The following is a 19,654-nucleotide window of genomic DNA, read 5'->3' as shown; positions in this document are numbered from 1 at the left end:
ATCGTTTTAACCGGCACCGAGGTGAGGACATACGTCAACTTTGTTAGAGATACACAGCTAGCGTGACAATTTGGCTGTGTTTGAGTGATGCCACAGAGCCTTATACACATTCAGCCAAGTGACACTGTAGGTAAAAACATGGCCCTACACAGACGTTCTACTCTTTTCCTATTTATTCGTCATGTGTGCACTGCAGTAGAGCGACGCCCACTACAAAAGACGTATTCTTTACATTCAATTTCAGCGTATACGTCGCGACTGCCATATGACAGGGCCTGTCTCTCGATGTCGATTTGTATTTGGTGTCTCTTAAGTGTCGATCTGCAGTGGGCCGCTGTTGGCCGAGAGACGTGCAGTCGCCTTACATGAAGCCCCATGGGCAACGCCAGTGCCACTGTGGACAACAGCATACTGTAGCCAGAGAGAGGAGCCGAAAGGCGCATTTCGCAGTCGAGCCACGCTATCCCACAAGCTGTGCACTAGGACAGGATTGTGCAGACCGCAAACTTCTGGTGGCCCGACGCTCGTCGTCGATCGTAAGGGCGAAACAGTCAAGAGATTTGGAAAACGGCAATGTGGACACCCCCTGCAGCAGCTGGGTGCCAAATCCGATATCTGGTCGAGGGCTGCAAGATTCAGTATGATGAAGTGACAATTCGGGGATAGCTCACAAACGCTAAGCTGCCGCCTTCTTAGCTCAGTGGTAGAGCACTGGTCTCGTAAACCAGGGGTCGTGAGTTCGAACCTCACAGAAGGCATTCATTTTTTTAACCTTCCTGCAAGGAGCGGAGCTATCTCGAGCAGCATCTAACACATGGCAGTACACTGAATGAAAGGGATGTTCTACAGCCTATGAAAAGTATTCTACTGGCCTCAGAGGTTTTCTGAATGCATAGGCACAACAGTGGTTTGTATGCATTTTGTAGTATAATGTCATGCTTGGCGATGTCATTCGTGTACGAGCCTCGCTACAGTGTGCATGCACGTTATCCATGTGAAGAGGCGCAAGCAGATGCTACCATTCTGCGAGATTCCTGCAGAAGGTATACGAATTGCGTTGATATACAGAGCACAAGTGAGCGAAATTCAAGGCCTCCGTGGCGCAATCGGCTAGCGCGTTCGGCTGTTAACCGAAAGGTTGGTGGTTCGAGCCCACCCGGGGGCGAAATCGTTTTAACCGGCACCGAGGTGAGGACATACGTCAACTTTGTTAGAGATACACAGCTAGCGTGACAATTTGGCTGTGTTTGAGTGATGCCACAGAGCCTTATACACATTCAGCCAAGTGACACTGTAGGTAAAAACATGGCCCTACACAGACGTTCTACTCTTTTCCTATTTATTCGTCATGTGTGCACTGCAGTAGAGCGACGCCCACTACAAAAGACGTATTCTTTACATTCAATTTCAGCGTATACGTCGCGACTGCCATATGACAGGGCCTGTCTCTCGATGTCGATTTGTATTTGGTGTCTCTTAAGTGTCGATCTGCAGTGGGCCGCTGTTGGCCGAGAGACGTGCAGTCGCCTTACATGAAGCCCCATGGGCAACGCCAGTGCCACTGTGGACAACAGCATACTGTAGCCAGAGAGAGGAGCCGAAAGGCGCATTTCGCAGTCGAGCCACGCTATCCCACAAGCTGTGCACTAGGACAGGATTGTGCAGACCGCAAACTTCTGGTGGCCCGACGCTCGTCGTCGATCGTAAGGGCGAAACAGTCAAGAGATTTGGAAAACGGCAATGTGGACACCCCCTGCAGCAGCTGGGTGCCAAATCCGATATCTGGTCGAGGGCTGCAAGATTCAGTATGATGAAGTGACAATTCGGGGATAGCTCACAAACGCTAAGCTGCCGCCTTCTTAGCTCAGTGGTAGAGCACTGGTCTCGTAAACCAGGGGTCGTGAGTTCGAACCTCACAGAAGGCATTCATTTTTTTAACCTTCCTGCAAGGAGCGGAGCTATCTCGAGCAGCATCTAACACATGGCAGTACACTGAATGAAAGGGATGTTCTACAGCCTATGAAAAGTATTCTACTGGCCTCAGAGGTTTTCTGAATGCATAGGCACAACAGTGGTTTGTATGCATTTTGTAGTATAATGTCATGCTTGGCGATGTCATTCGTGTACGAGCCTCGCTACAGTGTGCATGCACGTTATCCATGTGAAGAGGCGCAAGCAGATGCTACCATTCTGCGAGATTCCTGCAGAAGGTATACGAATTGCGTTGATATACAGAGCACAAGTGAGCGAAATTCAAGGCCTCCGTGGCGCAATCGGCTAGCGCGTTCGGCTGTTAACCGAAAGGTTGGTGGTTCGAGCCCACCCGGGGGCGAAATCGTTTTAACCGGCACCGAGGTGAGGACATACGTCAACTTTGTTAGAGATACACAGCTAGCGTGACAATTTGGCTGTGTTTGAGTGATGCCACAGAGCCTTATACACATTCAGCCAAGTGACACTGTAGGTAAAAACATGGCCCTACACAGACGTTCTACTCTTTTCCTATTTATTCGTCATGTGTGCACTGCAGTAGAGCGACGCCCACTACAAAAGACGTATTCTTTACATTCAATTTCAGCGTATACGTCGCGACTGCCATATGACAGGGCCTGTCTCTCGATGTCGATTTGTATTTGGTGTCTCTTAAGTGTCGATCTGCAGTGGGCCGCTGTTGGCCGAGAGACGTGCAGTCGCCTTACATGAAGCCCCATGGGCAACGCCAGTGCCACTGTGGACAACAGCATACTGTAGCCAGAGAGAGGAGCCGAAAGGCGCATTTCGCAGTCGAGCCACGCTATCCCACAAGCTGTGCACTAGGACAGGATTGTGCAGACCGCAAACTTCTGGTGGCCCGACGCTCGTCGTCGATCGTAAGGGCGAAACAGTCAAGAGATTTGGAAAACGGCAATGTGGACACCCCCTGCAGCAGCTGGGTGCCAAATCCGATATCTGGTCGAGGGCTGCAAGATTCAGTATGATGAAGTGACAATTCGGGGATAGCTCACAAACGCTAAGCTGCCGCCTTCTTAGCTCAGTGGTAGAGCACTGGTCTCGTAAACCAGGGGTCGTGAGTTCGAACCTCACAGAAGGCATTCATTTTTTTAACCTTCCTGCAAGGAGCGGAGCTATCTCGAGCAGCATCTAACACATGGCAGTACACTGAATGAAAGGGATGTTCTACAGCCTATGAAAAGTATTCTACTGGCCTCAGAGGTTTTCTGAATGCATAGGCACAACAGTGGTTTGTATGCATTTTGTAGTATAATGTCATGCTTGGCGATGTCATTCGTGTACGAGCCTCGCTACAGTGTGCATGCACGTTATCCATGTGAAGAGGCGCAAGCAGATGCTACCATTCTGCGAGATTCCTGCAGAAGGTATACGAATTGCGTTGATATACAGAGCACAAGTGAGCGAAATTCAAGGCCTCCGTGGCGCAATCGGCTAGCGCGTTCGGCTGTTAACCGAAAGGTTGGTGGTTCGAGCCCACCCGGGGGCGAAATCGTTTTAACCGGCACCGAGGTGAGGACATACGTCAACTTTGTTAGAGATACACAGCTAGCGTGACAATTTGGCTGTGTTTGAGTGATGCCACAGAGCCTTATACACATTCAGCCAAGTGACACTGTAGGTAAAAACATGGCCCTACACAGACGTTCTACTCTTTTCCTATTTATTCGTCATGTGTGCACTGCAGTAGAGCGACGCCCACTACAAAAGACGTATTCTTTACATTCAATTTCAGCGTATACGTCGCGACTGCCATATGACAGGGCCTGTCTCTCGATGTCGATTTGTATTTGGTGTCTCTTAAGTGTCGATCTGCAGTGGGCCGCTGTTGGCCGAGAGACGTGCAGTCGCCTTACATGAAGCCCCATGGGCAACGCCAGTGCCACTGTGGACAACAGCATACTGTAGCCAGAGAGAGGAGCCGAAAGGCGCATTTCGCAGTCGAGCCACGCTATCCCACAAGCTGTGCACTAGGACAGGATTGTGCAGACCGCAAACTTCTGGTGGCCCGACGCTCGTCGTCGATCGTAAGGGCGAAACAGTCAAGAGATTTGGAAAACGGCAATGTGGACACCCCCTGCAGCAGCTGGGTGCCAAATCCGATATCTGGTCGAGGGCTGCAAGATTCAGTATGATGAAGTGACAATTCGGGGATAGCTCACAAACGCTAAGCTGCCGCCTTCTTAGCTCAGTGGTAGAGCACTGGTCTCGTAAACCAGGGGTCGTGAGTTCGAACCTCACAGAAGGCATTCATTTTTTTAACCTTCCTGCAAGGAGCGGAGCTATCTCGAGCAGCATCTAACACATGGCAGTACACTGAATGAAAGGGATGTTCTACAGCCTATGAAAAGTATTCTACTGGCCTCAGAGGTTTTCTGAATGCATAGGCACAACAGTGGTTTGTATGCATTTTGTAGTATAATGTCATGCTTGGCGATGTCATTCGTGTACGAGCCTCGCTACAGTGTGCATGCACGTTATCCATGTGAAGAGGCGCAAGCAGATGCTACCATTCTGCGAGATTCCTGCAGAAGGTATACGAATTGCGTTGATATACAGAGCACAAGTGAGCCAAATTCAAGGCCTCCGTGGCGCAATCGGCTAGCGCGTTCGGCTGTTAACCGAAAGGTTGGTGGTTCGAGCCCACCCGGGGGCGAAATCGTTTTAACCGGCACCGAGGTGAGGACATACGTCAACTTTGTTAGAGATACACAGCTAGCGTGACAATTTGGCTGTGTTTGAGTGATGCCACAGAGCGTTATACACATTCAGCCAAGTGACACTGTAGGTAAAAACATGGCCCTACACAGACGTTCTACTCTTTTCCTATTTATTCGTCATGTGTGCACTGCAGTAGAGCGACGCCCACTACAAAAGACGTATTCTTTACATTCAATTTCAGCGTATACGTCGCGACTGCCATATGACAGGGCCTGTCTCTCGATGTCGATTTGTATTTGGTGTCTCTTAAGTGTCGATCTGCAGTGGGCCGCTGTTGGCCGAGAGACGTGCAGTCGCCTTACATGAAGCCCCATGGGCAACGCCAGTGCCACTGTGGACAACAGCATACTGTAGCCAGAGAGAGGAGCCGAAAGGCGCATTTCGCAGTCGAGCCACGCTATCCCACAAGCTGTGCACTAGGACAGGATTGTGCAGACCGCAAACTTCTGGTGGCCCGACGCTCGTCGTCGATCGTAAGGGCGAAACAGTCAAGAGATTTGGAAAACGGCAATGTGGACACCCCCTGCAGCAGCTGGGTGCCAAATCCGATATCTGGTCGAGGGCTGCAAGATTCAGTATGATGAAGTGACAATTCGGGGATAGCTCACAAACGCTAAGCTGCCGCCTTCTTAGCTCAGTGGTAGAGCACTGGTCTCGTAAACCAGGGGTCGTGAGTTCGAACCTCACAGAAGGCATTCATTTTTTTAACCTTCCTGCAAGGAGCGGAGCTATCTCGAGCAGCATCTAACACATGGCAGTACACTGAATGAAAGGGATGTTCTACAGCCTATGAAAAGTATTCTACTGGCCTCAGAGGTTTTCTGAATGCATAGGCACAACAGTGGTTTGTATGCATTTTGTAGTATAATGTCATGCTTGGCGATGTCATTCGTGTACGAGCCTCGCTACAGTGTGCATGCACGTTATCCATGTGAAGAGGCGCAAGCAGATGCTACCATTCTGCGAGATTCCTGCAGAAGGTATACGAATTGCGTTGATATACAGAGCACAAGTGAGCCAAATTCAAGGCCTCCGTGGCGCAATCGGCTAGCGCGTTCGGCTGTTAACCGAAAGGTTGGTGGTTCGAGCCCACCCGGGGGCGAAATCGTTTTAACCGGCACCGAGGTGAGGACATACGTCAACTTTGTTAGAGATACACAGCTAGCGTGACAATTTGGCTGTGTTTGAGTGATGCCACAGAGCCTTATACACATTCAGCCAAGTGACACTGTAGGTAAAAACATGGCCCTACACAGACGTTCTACTCTTTTCCTATTTATTCGTCATGTGTGCACTGCAGTAGAGCGACGCCCACTACAAAAGACGTATTCTTTACATTCAATTTCAGCGTATACGTCGCGACTGCCATATGACAGGGCCTGTCTCTCGATGTCGATTTGTATTTGGTGTCTCTTAAGTGTCGATCTGCAGTGGGCCGCTGTTGGCCGAGAGACGTGCAGTCGCCTTACATGAAGCCCCATGGGCAACGCCAGTGCCACTGTGGACAACAGCATACTGTAGCCAGAGAGAGGAGCCGAAAGGCGCATTTCGCAGTCGAGCCACGCTATCCCACAAGCTGTGCACTAGGACAGGATTGTGCAGACCGCAAACTTCTGGTGGCCCGACGCTCGTCGTCGATCGTAAGGGCGAAACAGTCAAGAGATTTGGAAAACGGCAATGTGGACACCCCCTGCAGCAGCTGGGTGCCAAATCCGATATCTGGTCGAGGGCTGCAAGATTCAGTATGATGAAGTGACAATTCGGGGATAGCTCACAAACGCTAAGCTGCCGCCTTCTTAGCTCAGTGGTAGAGCACTGGTCTCGTAAACCAGGGGTCGTGAGTTCGAACCTCACAGAAGGCATTCATTTTTTTAACCTTCCTGCAAGGAGCGGAGCTATCTCGAGCAGCATCTAACACATGGCAGTACACTGAATGAAAGGGATGTTCTACAGCCTATGAAAAGTATTCTACTGGCCTCAGAGGTTTTCTGAATGCATAGGCACAACAGTGGTTTGTATGCATTTTGTAGTATAATGTCATGCTTGGCGATGTCATTCGTGTACGAGCCTCGCTACAGTGTGCATGCACGTTATCCATGTGAAGAGGCGCAAGCAGATGCTACCATTCTGCGAGATTCCTGCAGAAGGTATACGAATTGCGTTGATATACAGAGCACAAGTGAGCGAAATTCAAGGCCTCCGTGGCGCAATCGGCTAGCGCGTTCGGCTGTTAACCGAAAGGTTGGTGGTTCGAGCCCACCCGGGGGCGAAATCGTTTTAACCGGCACCGAGGTGAGGACATACGTCAACTTTGTTAGAGATACACAGCTAGCGTGACAATTTGGCTGTGTTTGAGTGATGCCACAGAGCCTTATACACATTCAGCCAAGTGACACTGTAGGTAAAAACATGGCCCTACACAGACGTTCTACTCTTTTCCTATTTATTCGTCATGTGTGCACTGCAGTAGAGCGACGCCCACTACAAAAGACGTATTCTTTACATTCAATTTCAGCGTATACGTCGCGACTGCCATATGACAGGGCCTGTCTCTCGATGTCGATTTGTATTTGGTGTCTCTTAAGTGTCGATCTGCAGTGGGCCGCTGTTGGCCGAGAGACGTGCAGTCGCCTTACATGAAGCCCCATGGGCAACGCCAGTGCCACTGTGGACAACAGCATACTGTAGCCAGAGAGAGGAGCCGAAAGGCGCATTTCGCAGTCGAGCCACGCTATCCCACAAGCTGTGCACTAGGACAGGATTGTGCAGACCGCAAACTTCTGGTGGCCCGACGCTCGTCGTCGATCGTAAGGGCGAAACAGTCAAGAGATTTGGAAAACGGCAATGTGGACACCCCCTGCAGCAGCTGGGTGCCAAATCCGATATCTGGTCGAGGGCTGCAAGATTCAGTATGATGAAGTGACAATTCGGGGATAGCTCACAAACGCTAAGCTGCCGCCTTCTTAGCTCAGTGGTAGAGCACTGGTCTCGTAAACCAGGGGTCGTGAGTTCGAACCTCACAGAAGGCATTCATTTTTTTAACCTTCCTGCAAGGAGCGGAGCTATCTCGAGCAGCATCTAACACATGGCAGTACACTGAATGAAAGGGATGTTCTACAGCCTATGAAAAGTATTCTACTGGCCTCAGAGGTTTTCTGAATGCATAGGCACAACAGTGGTTTGTATGCATTTTGTAGTATAATGTCATGCTTGGCGATGTCATTCGTGTACGAGCCTCGCTACAGTGTGCATGCACGTTATCCATGTGAAGAGGCGCAAGCAGATGCTACCATTCTGCGAGATTCCTGCAGAAGGTATACGAATTGCGTTGATATACAGAGCACAAGTGAGCGAAATTCAAGGCCTCCGTGGCGCAATCGGCTAGCGCGTTCGGCTGTTAACCGAAAGGTTGGTGGTTCGAGCCCACCCGGGGGCGAAATCGTTTTAACCGGCACCGAGGTGAGGACATACGTCAACTTTGTTAGAGATACACAGCTAGCGTGACAATTTGGCTGTGTTTGAGTGATGCCACAGAGCCTTATACACATTCAGCCAAGTGACACTGTAGGTAAAAACATGGCCCTACACAGACGTTCTACTCTTTTCCTATTTATTCGTCATGTGTGCACTGCAGTAGAGCGACGCCCACTACAAAAGACGTATTCTTTACATTCAATTTCAGCGTATACGTCGCGACTGCCATATGACAGGGCCTGTCTCTCGATGTCGATTTGTATTTGGTGTCTCTTAAGTGTCGATCTGCAGTGGGCCGCTGTTGGCCGAGAGACGTGCAGTCGCCTTACATGAAGCCCCATGGGCAACGCCAGTGCCACTGTGGACAACAGCATACTGTAGCCAGAGAGAGGAGCCGAAAGGCGCATTTCGCAGTCGAGCCACGCTATCCCACAAGCTGTGCACTAGGACAGGATTGTGCAGACCGCAAACTTCTGGTGGCCCGACGCTCGTCGTCGATCGTAAGGGCGAAACAGTCAAGAGATTTGGAAAACGGCAATGTGGACACCCCCTGCAGCAGCTGGGTGCCAAATCCGATATCTGGTCGAGGGCTGCAAGATTCAGTATGATGAAGTGACAATTCGGGGATAGCTCACAAACGCTAAGCTGCCGCCTTCTTAGCTCAGTGGTAGAGCACTGGTCTCGTAAACCAGGGGTCGTGAGTTCGAACCTCACAGAAGGCATTCATTTTTTTAACCTTCCTGCAAGGAGCGGAGCTATCTCGAGCAGCATCTAACACATGGCAGTACACTGAATGAAAGGGATGTTCTACAGCCTATGAAAAGTATTCTACTGGCCTCAGAGGTTTTCTGAATGCATAGGCACAACAGTGGTTTGTATGCATTTTGTAGTATAATGTCATGCTTGGCGATGTCATTCGTGTACGAGCCTCGCTACAGTGTGCATGCACGTTATCCATGTGAAGAGGCGCAAGCAGATGCTACCATTCTGCGAGATTCCTGCAGAAGGTATACGAATTGCGTTGATATACAGAGCACAAGTGAGCGAAATTCAAGGCCTCCGTGGCGCAATCGGCTAGCGCGTTCGGCTGTTAACCGAAAGGTTGGTGGTTCGAGCCCACCCGGGGGCGAAATCGTTTTAACCGGCACCGAGGTGAGGACATACGTCAACTTTGTTAGAGATACACAGCTAGCGTGACAATTTGGCTGTGTTTGAGTGATGCCACAGAGCCTTATACACATTCAGCCAAGTGACACTGTAGGTAAAAACATGGCCCTACACAGACGTTCTACTCTTTTCCTATTTATTCGTCATGTGTGCACTGCAGTAGAGCGACGCCCACTACAAAAGACGTATTCTTTACATTCAATTTCAGCGTATACGTCGCGACTGCCATATGACAGGGCCTGTCTCTCGATGTCGATTTGTATTTGGTGTCTCTTAAGTGTCGATCTGCAGTGGGCCGCTGTTGGCCGAGAGACGTGCAGTCGCCTTACATGAAGCCCCATGGGCAACGCCAGTGCCACTGTGGACAACAGCATACTGTAGCCAGAGAGAGGAGCCGAAAGGCGCATTTCGCAGTCGAGCCACGCTATCCCACAAGCTGTGCACTAGGACAGGATTGTGCAGACCGCAAACTTCTGGTGGCCCGACGCTCGTCGTCGATCGTAAGGGCGAAACAGTCAAGAGATTTGGAAAACGGCAATGTGGACACCCCCTGCAGCAGCTGGGTGCCAAATCCGATATCTGGTCGAGGGCTGCAAGATTCAGTATGATGAAGTGACAATTCGGGGATAGCTCACAAACGCTAAGCTGCCGCCTTCTTAGCTCAGTGGTAGAGCACTGGTCTCGTAAACCAGGGGTCGTGAGTTCGAACCTCACAGAAGGCATTCATTTTTTTAACCTTCCTGCAAGGAGCGGAGCTATCTCGAGCAGCATCTAACACATGGCAGTACACTGAATGAAAGGGATGTTCTACAGCCTATGAAAAGTATTCTACTGGCCTCAGAGGTTTTCTGAATGCATAGGCACAACAGTGGTTTGTATGCATTTTGTAGTATAATGTCATGCTTGGCGATGTCATTCGTGTACGAGCCTCGCTACAGTGTGCATGCACGTTATCCATGTGAAGAGGCGCAAGCAGATGCTACCATTCTGCGAGATTCCTGCAGAAGGTATACGAATTGCGTTGATATACAGAGCACAAGTGAGCCAAATTCAAGGCCTCCGTGGCGCAATCGGCTAGCGCGTTCGGCTGTTAACCGAAAGGTTGGTGGTTCGAGCCCACCCGGGGGCGAAATCGTTTTAACCGGCACCGAGGTGAGGACATACGTCAACTTTGTTAGAGATACACAGCTAGCGTGACAATTTGGCTGTGTTTGAGTGATGCCACAGAGCGTTATACACATTCAGCCAAGTGACACTGTAGGTAAAAACATGGCCCTACACAGACGTTCTACTCTTTTCCTATTTATTCGTCATGTGTGCACTGCAGTAGAGCGACGCCCACTACAAAAGACGTATTCTTTACATTCAATTTCAGCGTATACGTCGCGACTGCCATATGACAGGGCCTGTCTCTCGATGTCGATTTGTATTTGGTGTCTCTTAAGTGTCGATCTGCAGTGGGCCGCTGTTGGCCGAGAGACGTGCAGTCGCCTTACATGAAGCCCCATGGGCAACGCCAGTGCCACTGTGGACAACAGCATACTGTAGCCAGAGAGAGGAGCCGAAAGGCGCATTTCGCAGTCGAGCCACGCTATCCCACAAGCTGTGCACTAGGACAGGATTGTGCAGACCGCAAACTTCTGGTGGCCCGACGCTCGTCGTCGATCGTAAGGGCGAAACAGTCAAGAGATTTGGAAAACGGCAATGTGGACACCCCCTGCAGCAGCTGGGTGCCAAATCCGATATCTGGTCGAGGGCTGCAAGATTCAGTATGATGAAGTGACAATTCGGGGATAGCTCACAAACGCTAAGCTGCCGCCTTCTTAGCTCAGTGGTAGAGCACTGGTCTCGTAAACCAGGGGTCGTGAGTTCGAACCTCACAGAAGGCATTCATTTTTTTAACCTTCCTGCAAGGAGCGGAGCTATCTCGAGCAGCATCTAACACATGGCAGTACACTGAATGAAAGGGATGTTCTACAGCCTATGAAAAGTATTCTACTGGCCTCAGAGGTTTTCTGAATGCATAGGCACAACAGTGGTTTGTATGCATTTTGTAGTATAATGTCATGCTTGGCGATGTCATTCGTGTACGAGCCTCGCTACAGTGTGCATGCACGTTATCCATGTGAAGAGGCGCAAGCAGATGCTACCATTCTGCGAGATTCCTGCAGAAGGTATACGAATTGCGTTGATATACAGAGCACAAGTGAGCCAAATTCAAGGCCTCCGTGGCGCAATCGGCTAGCGCGTTCGGCTGTTAACCGAAAGGTTGGTGGTTCGAGCCCACCCGGGGGCGAAATCGTTTTAACCGGCACCGAGGTGAGGACATACGTCAACTTTGTTAGAGATACACAGCTAGCGTGACAATTTGGCTGTGTTTGAGTGATGCCACAGAGCCTTATACACATTCAGCCAAGTGACACTGTAGGTAAAAACATGGCCCTACACAGACGTTCTACTCTTTTCCTATTTATTCGTCATGTGTGCACTGCAGTAGAGCGACGCCCACTACAAAAGACGTATTCTTTACATTCAATTTCAGCGTATACGTCGCGACTGCCATATGACAGGGCCTGTCTCTCGATGTCGATTTGTATTTGGTGTCTCTTAAGTGTCGATCTGCAGTGGGCCGCTGTTGGCCGAGAGACGTGCAGTCGCCTTACATGAAGCCCCATGGGCAACGCCAGTGCCACTGTGGACAACAGCATACTGTAGCCAGAGAGAGGAGCCGAAAGGCGCATTTCGCAGTCGAGCCACGCTATCCCACAAGCTGTGCACTAGGACAGGATTGTGCAGACCGCAAACTTCTGGTGGCCCGACGCTCGTCGTCGATCGTAAGGGCGAAACAGTCAAGAGATTTGGAAAACGGCAATGTGGACACCCCCTGCAGCAGCTGGGTGCCAAATCCGATATCTGGTCGAGGGCTGCAAGATTCAGTATGATGAAGTGACAATTCGGGGATAGCTCACAAACGCTAAGCTGCCGCCTTCTTAGCTCAGTGGTAGAGCACTGGTCTCGTAAACCAGGGGTCGTGAGTTCGAACCTCACAGAAGGCATTCATTTTTTTAACCTTCCTGCAAGGAGCGGAGCTATCTCGAGCAGCATCTAACACATGGCAGTACACTGAATGAAAGGGATGTTCTACAGCCTATGAAAAGTATTCTACTGGCCTCAGAGGTTTTCTGAATGCATAGGCACAACAGTGGTTTGTATGCATTTTGTAGTATAATGTCATGCTTGGCGATGTCATTCGTGTACGAGCCTCGCTACAGTGTGCATGCACGTTATCCATGTGAAGAGGCGCAAGCAGATGCTACCATTCTGCGAGATTCCTGCAGAAGGTATACGAATTGCGTTGATATACAGAGCACAAGTGAGCGAAATTCAAGGCCTCCGTGGCGCAATCGGCTAGCGCGTTCGGCTGTTAACCGAAAGGTTGGTGGTTCGAGCCCACCCGGGGGCGAAATCGTTTTAACCGGCACCGAGGTGAGGACATACGTCAACTTTGTTAGAGATACACAGCTAGCGTGACAATTTGGCTGTGTTTGAGTGATGCCACAGAGCCTTATACACATTCAGCCAAGTGACACTGTAGGTAAAAACATGGCCCTACACAGACGTTCTACTCTTTTCCTATTTATTCGTCATGTGTGCACTGCAGTAGAGCGACGCCCACTACAAAAGACGTATTCTTTACATTCAATTTCAGCGTATACGTCGCGACTGCCATATGACAGGGCCTGTCTCTCGATGTCGATTTGTATTTGGTGTCTCTTAAGTGTCGATCTGCAGTGGGCCGCTGTTGGCCGAGAGACGTGCAGTCGCCTTACATGAAGCCCCATGGGCAACGCCAGTGCCACTGTGGACAACAGCATACTGTAGCCAGAGAGAGGAGCCGAAAGGCGCATTTCGCAGTCGAGCCACGCTATCCCACAAGCTGTGCACTAGGACAGGATTGTGCAGACCGCAAACTTCTGGTGGCCCGACGCTCGTCGTCGATCGTAAGGGCGAAACAGTCAAGAGATTTGGAAAACGGCAATGTGGACACCCCCTGCAGCAGCTGGGTGCCAAATCCGATATCTGGTCGAGGGCTGCAAGATTCAGTATGATGAAGTGACAATTCGGGGATAGCTCACAAACGCTAAGCTGCCGCCTTCTTAGCTCAGTGGTAGAGCACTGGTCTCGTAAACCAGGGGTCGTGAGTTCGAACCTCACAGAAGGCATTCATTTTTTTAACCTTCCTGCAAGGAGCGGAGCTATCTCGAGCAGCATCTAACACATGGCAGTACACTGAATGAAAGGGATGTTCTACAGCCTATGAAAAGTATTCTACTGGCCTCAGAGGTTTTCTGAATGCATAGGCACAACAGTGGTTTGTATGCATTTTGTAGTATAATGTCATGCTTGGCGATGTCATTCGTGTACGAGCCTCGCTACAGTGTGCATGCACGTTATCCATGTGAAGAGGCGCAAGCAGATGCTACCATTCTGCGAGATTCCTGCAGAAGGTATACGAATTGCGTTGATATACAGAGCACAAGTGAGCGAAATTCAAGGCCTCCGTGGCGCAATCGGCTAGCGCGTTCGGCTGTTAACCGAAAGGTTGGTGGTTCGAGCCCACCCGGGGGCGAAATCGTTTTAACCGGCACCGAGGTGAGGACATACGTCAACTTTGTTAGAGATACACAGCTAGCGTGACAATTTGGCTGTGTTTGAGTGATGCCACAGAGCCTTATACACATTCAGCCAAGTGACACTGTAGGTAAAAACATGGCCCTACACAGACGTTCTACTCTTTTCCTATTTATTCGTCATGTGTGCACTGCAGTAGAGCGACGCCCACTACAAAAGACGTATTCTTTACATTCAATTTCAGCGTATACGTCGCGACTGCCATATGACAGGGCCTGTCTCTCGATGTCGATTTGTATTTGGTGTCTCTTAAGTGTCGATCTGCAGTGGGCCGCTGTTGGCCGAGAGACGTGCAGTCGCCTTACATGAAGCCCCATGGGCAACGCCAGTGCCACTGTGGACAACAGCATACTGTAGCCAGAGAGAGGAGCCGAAAGGCGCATTTCGCAGTCGAGCCACGCTATCCCACAAGCTGTGCACTAGGACAGGATTGTGCAGACCGCAAACTTCTGGTGGCCCGACGCTCGTCGTCGATCGTAAGGGCGAAACAGTCAAGAGATTTGGAAAACGGCAATGTGGACACCCCCTGCAGCAGCTGGGTGCCAAATCCGATATCTGGTCGAGGGCTGCAAGATTCAGTATGATGAAGTGACAATTCGGGGATAGCTCACAAACGCTAAGCTGCCGCCTTCTTAGCTCAGTGGTAGAGCACTGGTCTCGTAAACCAGGGGTCGTGAGTTCGAACCTCACAGAAGGCATTCATTTTTTTAACCTTCCTGCAAGGAGCGGAGCTATCTCGAGCAGCATCTAACACATGGCAGTACACTGAATGAAAGGGATGTTCTACAGCCTATGAAAAGTATTCTACTGGCCTCAGAGGTTTTCTGAATGCATAGGCACAACAGTGGTTTGTATGCATTTTGTAGTATAATGTCATGCTTGGCGATGTCATTCGTGTACGAGCCTCGCTACAGTGTGCATGCACGTTATCCATGTGAAGAGGCGCAAGCAGATGCTACCATTCTGCGAGATTCCTGCAGAAGGTATACGAATTGCGTTGATATACAGAGCACAAGTGAGCGAAATTCAAGGCCTCCGTGGCGCAATCGGCTAGCGCGTTCGGCTGTTAACCGAAAGGTTGGTGGTTCGAGCCCACCCGGGGGCGAAATCGTTTTAACCGGCACCGAGGTGAGGACATACGTCAACTTTGTTAGAGATACACAGCTAGCGTGACAATTTGGCTGTGTTTGAGTGATGCCACAGAGCCTTATACACATTCAGCCAAGTGACACTGTAGGTAAAAACATGGCCCTACACAGACGTTCTACTCTTTTCCTATTTATTCGTCATGTGTGCACTGCAGTAGAGCGACGCCCACTACAAAAGACGTATTCTTTACATTCAATTTCAGCGTATACGTCGCGACTGCCATATGACAGGGCCTGTCTCTCGATGTCGATTTGTATTTGGTGTCTCTTAAGTGTCGATCTGCAGTGGGCCGCTGTTGGCCGAGAGACGTGCAGTCGCCTTACATGAAGCCCCATGGGCAACGCCAGTGCCACTGTGGACAACAGCATACTGTAGCCAGAGAGAGGAGCCGAAAGGCGCATTTCGCAGTCGAGCCACGCTATCCCACAAGCTGTGCACTAGGACAGGATTGTGCAGACCGCAAACTTCTGGTGGCCCGACGCTCGTCGTCGATCGTAAGGGCGAAACAGTCAAGAGATTTGGAAAACGGCAATGTGGACACCCCCTGCAGCAGCTGGGTGCCAAATCCGATATCTGGTCGAGGGCTGCAAGATTCAGTATGATGAAGTGACAATTCGGGGATAGCTCACAAACGCTAAGCTGCCGCCTTCTTAGCTCAGTGGTAGAGCACTGGTCTCGTAAACCAGGGGTCGTGAGTTCGAACCTCACAGAAGGCATTCATTTTTTTAACCTTCCTGCAAGGAGCGGAGCTATCTCGAGCAGCATCTAACACATGGCAGTACACTGAATGAAAGGGATGTTCTACAGCCTATGAAAAGTATTCTACTGGCCTCAGAGGTTTTCTGAATGCATAGGCACAACAGTGGTTTGTATGCATTTTGTAGTATAATGTCATGCTTGGCGATGTCATTCGTGTACGAGCCTCGCTACAGTGTGCATGCACGTTATCCATGTGAAGAGGCGCAAGCAGATGCTACCATTCTGCGAGATTCCTGCAGAAGGTATACGAATTGCGTTGATATACAGAGCACAAGTGAGCGAAATTCAAGGCCTCCGTGGCGCAATCGGCTAGCGCGTTCGGCTGTTAACCGAAAGGTTGGTGGTTCGAGCCCACCCGGGGGCGAAATCGTTTTAACCGGCACCGAGGTGAGGACATACGTCAACTTTGTTAGAGATACACAGCTAGCGTGACAATTTGGCTGTGTTTGAGTGATGCCACAGAGCCTTATACACATTCAGCCAAGTGACACTGTAGGTAAAAACATGGCCCTACACAGACGTTCTACTCTTTTCCTATTTATTCGTCATGTGTGCACTGCAGTAGAGCGACGCCCACTACAAAAGACGTATTCTTTACATTCAATTTCAGCGTATACGTCGCGACTGCCATATGACAGGGCCTGTCTCTCGATGTCGATTTGTATTTGGTGTCTCTTAAGTGTCGATCTGCAGTGGGCCGCTGTTGGCCGAGAGACGTGCAGTCGCCTTACATGAAGCCCCATGGGCAACGCCAGTGCCACTGTGGACAACAGCATACTGTAGCCAGAGAGAGGAGCCGAAAGGCGCATTTCGCAGTCGAGCCACGCTATCCCACAAGCTGTGCACTAGGACAGGATTGTGCAGACCGCAAACTTCTGGTGGCCCGACGCTCGTCGTCGATCGTAAGGGCGAAACAGTCAAGAGATTTGGAAAACGGCAATGTGGACACCCCCTGCAGCAGCTGGGTGCCAAATCCGATATCTGGTCGAGGGCTGCAAGATTCAGTATGATGAAGTGACAATTCGGGGATAGCTCACAAACGCTAAGCTGCCGCCTTCTTAGCTCAGTGGTAGAGCACTGGTCTCGTAAACCAGGGGTCGTGAGTTCGAACCTCACAGAAGGCATTCATTTTTTTAACCTTCCTGCAAGGAGCGGAGCTATCTCGAGCAGCATCTAACACATGGCAGTACACTGAATGAAAGGGATGTTCTACAGCCTATGAAAAGTATTCTACTGGCCTCAGAGGTTTTCTGAATGCATAGGCACAACAGTGGTTTGTATGCATTTTGTAGTATAATGTCATGCTTGGCGATGTCATTCGTGTACGAGCCTCGCTACAGTGTGCATGCACGTTATCCATGTGAAGAGGCGCAAGCAGATGCTACCATTCTGCGAGATTCCTGCAGAAGGTATACGAATTGCGTTGATATACAGAGCACAAGTGAGCCAAATTCAAGGCCTCCGTGGCGCAATCGGCTAGCGCGTTCGGCTGTTAACCGAAAGGTTGGTGGTTCGAGCCCACCCGGGGGCGAAATCGTTTTAACCGGCACCGAGGTGAGGACATACGTCAACTTTGTTAGAGATACACAGCTAGCGTGACAATTTGGCTGTGTTTGAGTGATGCCACAGAGCCTTATACACATTCAGCCAAGTGACACTGTAGGTAAAAACATGGCCCTACACAGACGTTCTACTCTTTTCCTATTTATTCGTCATGTGTGCACTGCAGTAGAGCGACGCCCACTACAAAAGACGTATTCTTTACATTCAATTTCAGCGTATACGTCGCGACTGCCATATGACAGGGCCTGTCTCTCGATGTCGATTTGTATTTGGTGTCTCTTAAGTGTCGATCTGCAGTGGGCCGCTGTTGGCCGAGAGACGTGCAGTCGCCTTACATGAAGCCCCATGGGCAACGCCAGTGCCACTGTGGACAACAGCATACTGTAGCCAGAGAGAGGAGCCGAAAGGCGCATTTCGCAGTCGAGCCACGCTATCCCACAAGCTGTGCACTAGGACAGGATTGTGCAGACCGCAAACTTCTGGTGGCCCGACGCTCGTCGTCGATCGTAAGGGCGAAACAGTCAAGAGATTTGGAAAACGGCAATGTGGACACCCCCTGCAGCAGCTGGGTGCCAAATCCGATATCTGGTCGAGGGCTGCAAGATTCAGTATGATGAAGTGACAATTCGGGGATAGCTCACAAACGCTAAGCTGCCGCCTTCTTAGCTCAGTGGTAGAGCACTGGTCTCGTAAACCAGGGGTCGTGAGTTCGAACCTCACAGAAGGCATTCATTTTTTTAACCTTCCTGCAAGGAGCGGAGCTATCTCGAGCAGCATCTAACACATGGCAGTACACTGAATGAAAGGGATGTTCTACAGCCTATGAAAAGTATTCTACTGGCCTCAGAGGTTTTCTGAATGCATAGGCACAACAGTGGTTTGTATGCATTTTGTAGTATAATGTCATGCTTGGCGATGTCATTCGTGTACGAGCCTCGCTACAGTGTGCATGCACGTTATCCATGTGAAGAGGCGCAAGCAGATGCTACCATTCTGCGAGATTCCTGCAGAAGGTATACGAATTGCGTTGATATACAGAGCACAAGTGAGCGAAATTCAAGGCCTCCGTGGCGCAATCGGCTAGCGCGTTCGGCTGTTAACCGAAAGGTTGGTGGTTCGAGCCCACCCGGGGGCGAAATCGTTTTAACCGGCACCGAGGTGAGGACATACGTCAACTTTGTTAGAGATACACAGCTAGCGTGACAATTTGGCTGTGTTTGAGTGATGCCACAGAGCCTTATACACATTCAGCCAAGTGACACTGTAGGTAAAAACATGGCCCTACACAGACGTTCTACTCTTTTCCTATTTATTCGTCATGTGTGCACTGCAGTAGAGCGACGCCCACTACAAAAGACGTATTCTTTACATTCAATTTCAGCGTATACGTCGCGACTGCCATATGACAGGGCCTGTCTCTCGATGTCGATTTGTATTTGGTGTCTCTTAAGTGTCGATCTGCAGTGGGCCGCTGTTGGCCGAGAGACGTGCAGTCGCCTTACATGAAGCCCCATGGGCAACGCCAGTGCCACTGTGGACAACAGCATACTGTAGCCAGAGAGAGGAGCCGAAAGGCGCATTTCGCAGTCGAGCCACGCTATCCCACAAGCTGTGCACTAGGACAGGATTGTGCAGACCGCAAACTTCTGGTGGCCCGACGCTCGTCGTCGATCGTAAGGGCGAAACAGTCAAGAGATTTGGAAAACGGCAATGTGGACACCCCCTGCAGCAGCTGGGTGCCAAATCCGATATCTGGTCGAGGGCTGCAAGATTCAGTATGATGAAGTGACAATTCGGGGATAGCTCACAAACGCTAAGCTGCCGCCTTCTTAGCTCAGTGGTAGAGCACTGGTCTCGTAAACCAGGGGTCGTGAGTTCGAACCTCACAGAAGGCATTCATTTTTTTAACCTTCCTGCAAGGAGCGGAGCTATCTCGAGCAGCATCTAACACATGGCAGTACACTGAATGAAAGGGATGTTCTACAGCCTATGAAAAGTATTCTACTGGCCTCAGAGGTTTTCTGAATGCATAGGCACAACAGTGGTTTGTATGCATTTTGTAGTATAATGTCATGCTTGGCGATGTCATTCGTGTACGAGCCTCGCTACAGTGTGCATG

General features: G+C 50.3%; 33 non-coding genes across 33 annotated transcripts; all 33 read left to right on the top strand.

Annotated features, from left to right (window-relative positions):
• The first annotated feature begins 686 nt into the window (after window positions 1–686).
• On the top strand, window positions 687–758 carry Trnat-cgu (transfer RNA threonine (anticodon CGU)). The gene has a single exon. It is a non-coding gene; the product is annotated as a tRNA-Thr (tRNA).
• A 333-nt stretch (window positions 759–1,091) lies between these two features.
• Trnan-guu (transfer RNA asparagine (anticodon GUU)) lies at window positions 1,092–1,165 on the top strand. Its single transcript has one exon. It is a non-coding gene; the product is annotated as a tRNA-Asn (tRNA).
• A 688-nt stretch (window positions 1,166–1,853) lies between these two features.
• Window positions 1,854–1,925, top strand: Trnat-cgu (transfer RNA threonine (anticodon CGU)). Its single transcript has one exon. It is a non-coding gene; the product is annotated as a tRNA-Thr (tRNA).
• Window positions 1,926–2,258: 333 nt separating this feature from the next.
• On the top strand, window positions 2,259–2,332 carry Trnan-guu (transfer RNA asparagine (anticodon GUU)). The gene has a single exon. It is a non-coding gene; the product is annotated as a tRNA-Asn (tRNA).
• A 688-nt stretch (window positions 2,333–3,020) lies between these two features.
• On the top strand, window positions 3,021–3,092 carry Trnat-cgu (transfer RNA threonine (anticodon CGU)). Its single transcript has one exon. It is a non-coding gene; the product is annotated as a tRNA-Thr (tRNA).
• Window positions 3,093–3,425: 333 nt separating this feature from the next.
• Trnan-guu (transfer RNA asparagine (anticodon GUU)) lies at window positions 3,426–3,499 on the top strand. Its single transcript has one exon. It is a non-coding gene; the product is annotated as a tRNA-Asn (tRNA).
• Window positions 3,500–4,187: 688 nt separating this feature from the next.
• On the top strand, window positions 4,188–4,259 carry Trnat-cgu (transfer RNA threonine (anticodon CGU)). The gene has a single exon. It is a non-coding gene; the product is annotated as a tRNA-Thr (tRNA).
• A 333-nt stretch (window positions 4,260–4,592) lies between these two features.
• Trnan-guu (transfer RNA asparagine (anticodon GUU)) lies at window positions 4,593–4,666 on the top strand. Its single transcript has one exon. It is a non-coding gene; the product is annotated as a tRNA-Asn (tRNA).
• Window positions 4,667–5,354: 688 nt separating this feature from the next.
• On the top strand, window positions 5,355–5,426 carry Trnat-cgu (transfer RNA threonine (anticodon CGU)). The gene has a single exon. It is a non-coding gene; the product is annotated as a tRNA-Thr (tRNA).
• Window positions 5,427–5,759: 333 nt separating this feature from the next.
• Trnan-guu (transfer RNA asparagine (anticodon GUU)) lies at window positions 5,760–5,833 on the top strand. Its single transcript has one exon. It is a non-coding gene; the product is annotated as a tRNA-Asn (tRNA).
• Window positions 5,834–6,521: 688 nt separating this feature from the next.
• Window positions 6,522–6,593, top strand: Trnat-cgu (transfer RNA threonine (anticodon CGU)). The gene has a single exon. It is a non-coding gene; the product is annotated as a tRNA-Thr (tRNA).
• A 333-nt stretch (window positions 6,594–6,926) lies between these two features.
• On the top strand, window positions 6,927–7,000 carry Trnan-guu (transfer RNA asparagine (anticodon GUU)). Its single transcript has one exon. It is a non-coding gene; the product is annotated as a tRNA-Asn (tRNA).
• Window positions 7,001–7,688: 688 nt separating this feature from the next.
• On the top strand, window positions 7,689–7,760 carry Trnat-cgu (transfer RNA threonine (anticodon CGU)). The gene has a single exon. It is a non-coding gene; the product is annotated as a tRNA-Thr (tRNA).
• Window positions 7,761–8,093: 333 nt separating this feature from the next.
• Trnan-guu (transfer RNA asparagine (anticodon GUU)) lies at window positions 8,094–8,167 on the top strand. The gene has a single exon. It is a non-coding gene; the product is annotated as a tRNA-Asn (tRNA).
• A 688-nt stretch (window positions 8,168–8,855) lies between these two features.
• Window positions 8,856–8,927, top strand: Trnat-cgu (transfer RNA threonine (anticodon CGU)). The gene has a single exon. It is a non-coding gene; the product is annotated as a tRNA-Thr (tRNA).
• Window positions 8,928–9,260: 333 nt separating this feature from the next.
• Trnan-guu (transfer RNA asparagine (anticodon GUU)) lies at window positions 9,261–9,334 on the top strand. Its single transcript has one exon. It is a non-coding gene; the product is annotated as a tRNA-Asn (tRNA).
• Window positions 9,335–10,022: 688 nt separating this feature from the next.
• Trnat-cgu (transfer RNA threonine (anticodon CGU)) lies at window positions 10,023–10,094 on the top strand. The gene has a single exon. It is a non-coding gene; the product is annotated as a tRNA-Thr (tRNA).
• A 333-nt stretch (window positions 10,095–10,427) lies between these two features.
• On the top strand, window positions 10,428–10,501 carry Trnan-guu (transfer RNA asparagine (anticodon GUU)). Its single transcript has one exon. It is a non-coding gene; the product is annotated as a tRNA-Asn (tRNA).
• Window positions 10,502–11,189: 688 nt separating this feature from the next.
• Trnat-cgu (transfer RNA threonine (anticodon CGU)) lies at window positions 11,190–11,261 on the top strand. The gene has a single exon. It is a non-coding gene; the product is annotated as a tRNA-Thr (tRNA).
• A 333-nt stretch (window positions 11,262–11,594) lies between these two features.
• On the top strand, window positions 11,595–11,668 carry Trnan-guu (transfer RNA asparagine (anticodon GUU)). The gene has a single exon. It is a non-coding gene; the product is annotated as a tRNA-Asn (tRNA).
• Window positions 11,669–12,356: 688 nt separating this feature from the next.
• Trnat-cgu (transfer RNA threonine (anticodon CGU)) lies at window positions 12,357–12,428 on the top strand. The gene has a single exon. It is a non-coding gene; the product is annotated as a tRNA-Thr (tRNA).
• Window positions 12,429–12,761: 333 nt separating this feature from the next.
• On the top strand, window positions 12,762–12,835 carry Trnan-guu (transfer RNA asparagine (anticodon GUU)). The gene has a single exon. It is a non-coding gene; the product is annotated as a tRNA-Asn (tRNA).
• A 688-nt stretch (window positions 12,836–13,523) lies between these two features.
• Window positions 13,524–13,595, top strand: Trnat-cgu (transfer RNA threonine (anticodon CGU)). The gene has a single exon. It is a non-coding gene; the product is annotated as a tRNA-Thr (tRNA).
• Window positions 13,596–13,928: 333 nt separating this feature from the next.
• Window positions 13,929–14,002, top strand: Trnan-guu (transfer RNA asparagine (anticodon GUU)). Its single transcript has one exon. It is a non-coding gene; the product is annotated as a tRNA-Asn (tRNA).
• A 688-nt stretch (window positions 14,003–14,690) lies between these two features.
• Trnat-cgu (transfer RNA threonine (anticodon CGU)) lies at window positions 14,691–14,762 on the top strand. Its single transcript has one exon. It is a non-coding gene; the product is annotated as a tRNA-Thr (tRNA).
• Window positions 14,763–15,095: 333 nt separating this feature from the next.
• On the top strand, window positions 15,096–15,169 carry Trnan-guu (transfer RNA asparagine (anticodon GUU)). Its single transcript has one exon. It is a non-coding gene; the product is annotated as a tRNA-Asn (tRNA).
• Window positions 15,170–15,857: 688 nt separating this feature from the next.
• Window positions 15,858–15,929, top strand: Trnat-cgu (transfer RNA threonine (anticodon CGU)). The gene has a single exon. It is a non-coding gene; the product is annotated as a tRNA-Thr (tRNA).
• A 333-nt stretch (window positions 15,930–16,262) lies between these two features.
• Trnan-guu (transfer RNA asparagine (anticodon GUU)) lies at window positions 16,263–16,336 on the top strand. Its single transcript has one exon. It is a non-coding gene; the product is annotated as a tRNA-Asn (tRNA).
• A 688-nt stretch (window positions 16,337–17,024) lies between these two features.
• On the top strand, window positions 17,025–17,096 carry Trnat-cgu (transfer RNA threonine (anticodon CGU)). Its single transcript has one exon. It is a non-coding gene; the product is annotated as a tRNA-Thr (tRNA).
• Window positions 17,097–17,429: 333 nt separating this feature from the next.
• On the top strand, window positions 17,430–17,503 carry Trnan-guu (transfer RNA asparagine (anticodon GUU)). The gene has a single exon. It is a non-coding gene; the product is annotated as a tRNA-Asn (tRNA).
• A 688-nt stretch (window positions 17,504–18,191) lies between these two features.
• Trnat-cgu (transfer RNA threonine (anticodon CGU)) lies at window positions 18,192–18,263 on the top strand. Its single transcript has one exon. It is a non-coding gene; the product is annotated as a tRNA-Thr (tRNA).
• A 333-nt stretch (window positions 18,264–18,596) lies between these two features.
• Window positions 18,597–18,670, top strand: Trnan-guu (transfer RNA asparagine (anticodon GUU)). The gene has a single exon. It is a non-coding gene; the product is annotated as a tRNA-Asn (tRNA).
• A 688-nt stretch (window positions 18,671–19,358) lies between these two features.
• On the top strand, window positions 19,359–19,430 carry Trnat-cgu (transfer RNA threonine (anticodon CGU)). The gene has a single exon. It is a non-coding gene; the product is annotated as a tRNA-Thr (tRNA).
• Window positions 19,431–19,654: the final 224 nt, after the last annotated feature.

The sequence above is a fragment of the Schistocerca nitens genome, chromosome 6 (genome assembly GCF_023898315.1).
Source record: "Schistocerca nitens isolate TAMUIC-IGC-003100 chromosome 6, iqSchNite1.1, whole genome shotgun sequence".
Taxonomy (NCBI): Eukaryota; Metazoa; Arthropoda; class Insecta; order Orthoptera; family Acrididae; genus Schistocerca; species Schistocerca nitens.
The sequence above is the reverse complement of the archived record's forward strand: the minus strand, read 5'-3'. Positions and strand labels throughout refer to the sequence as shown.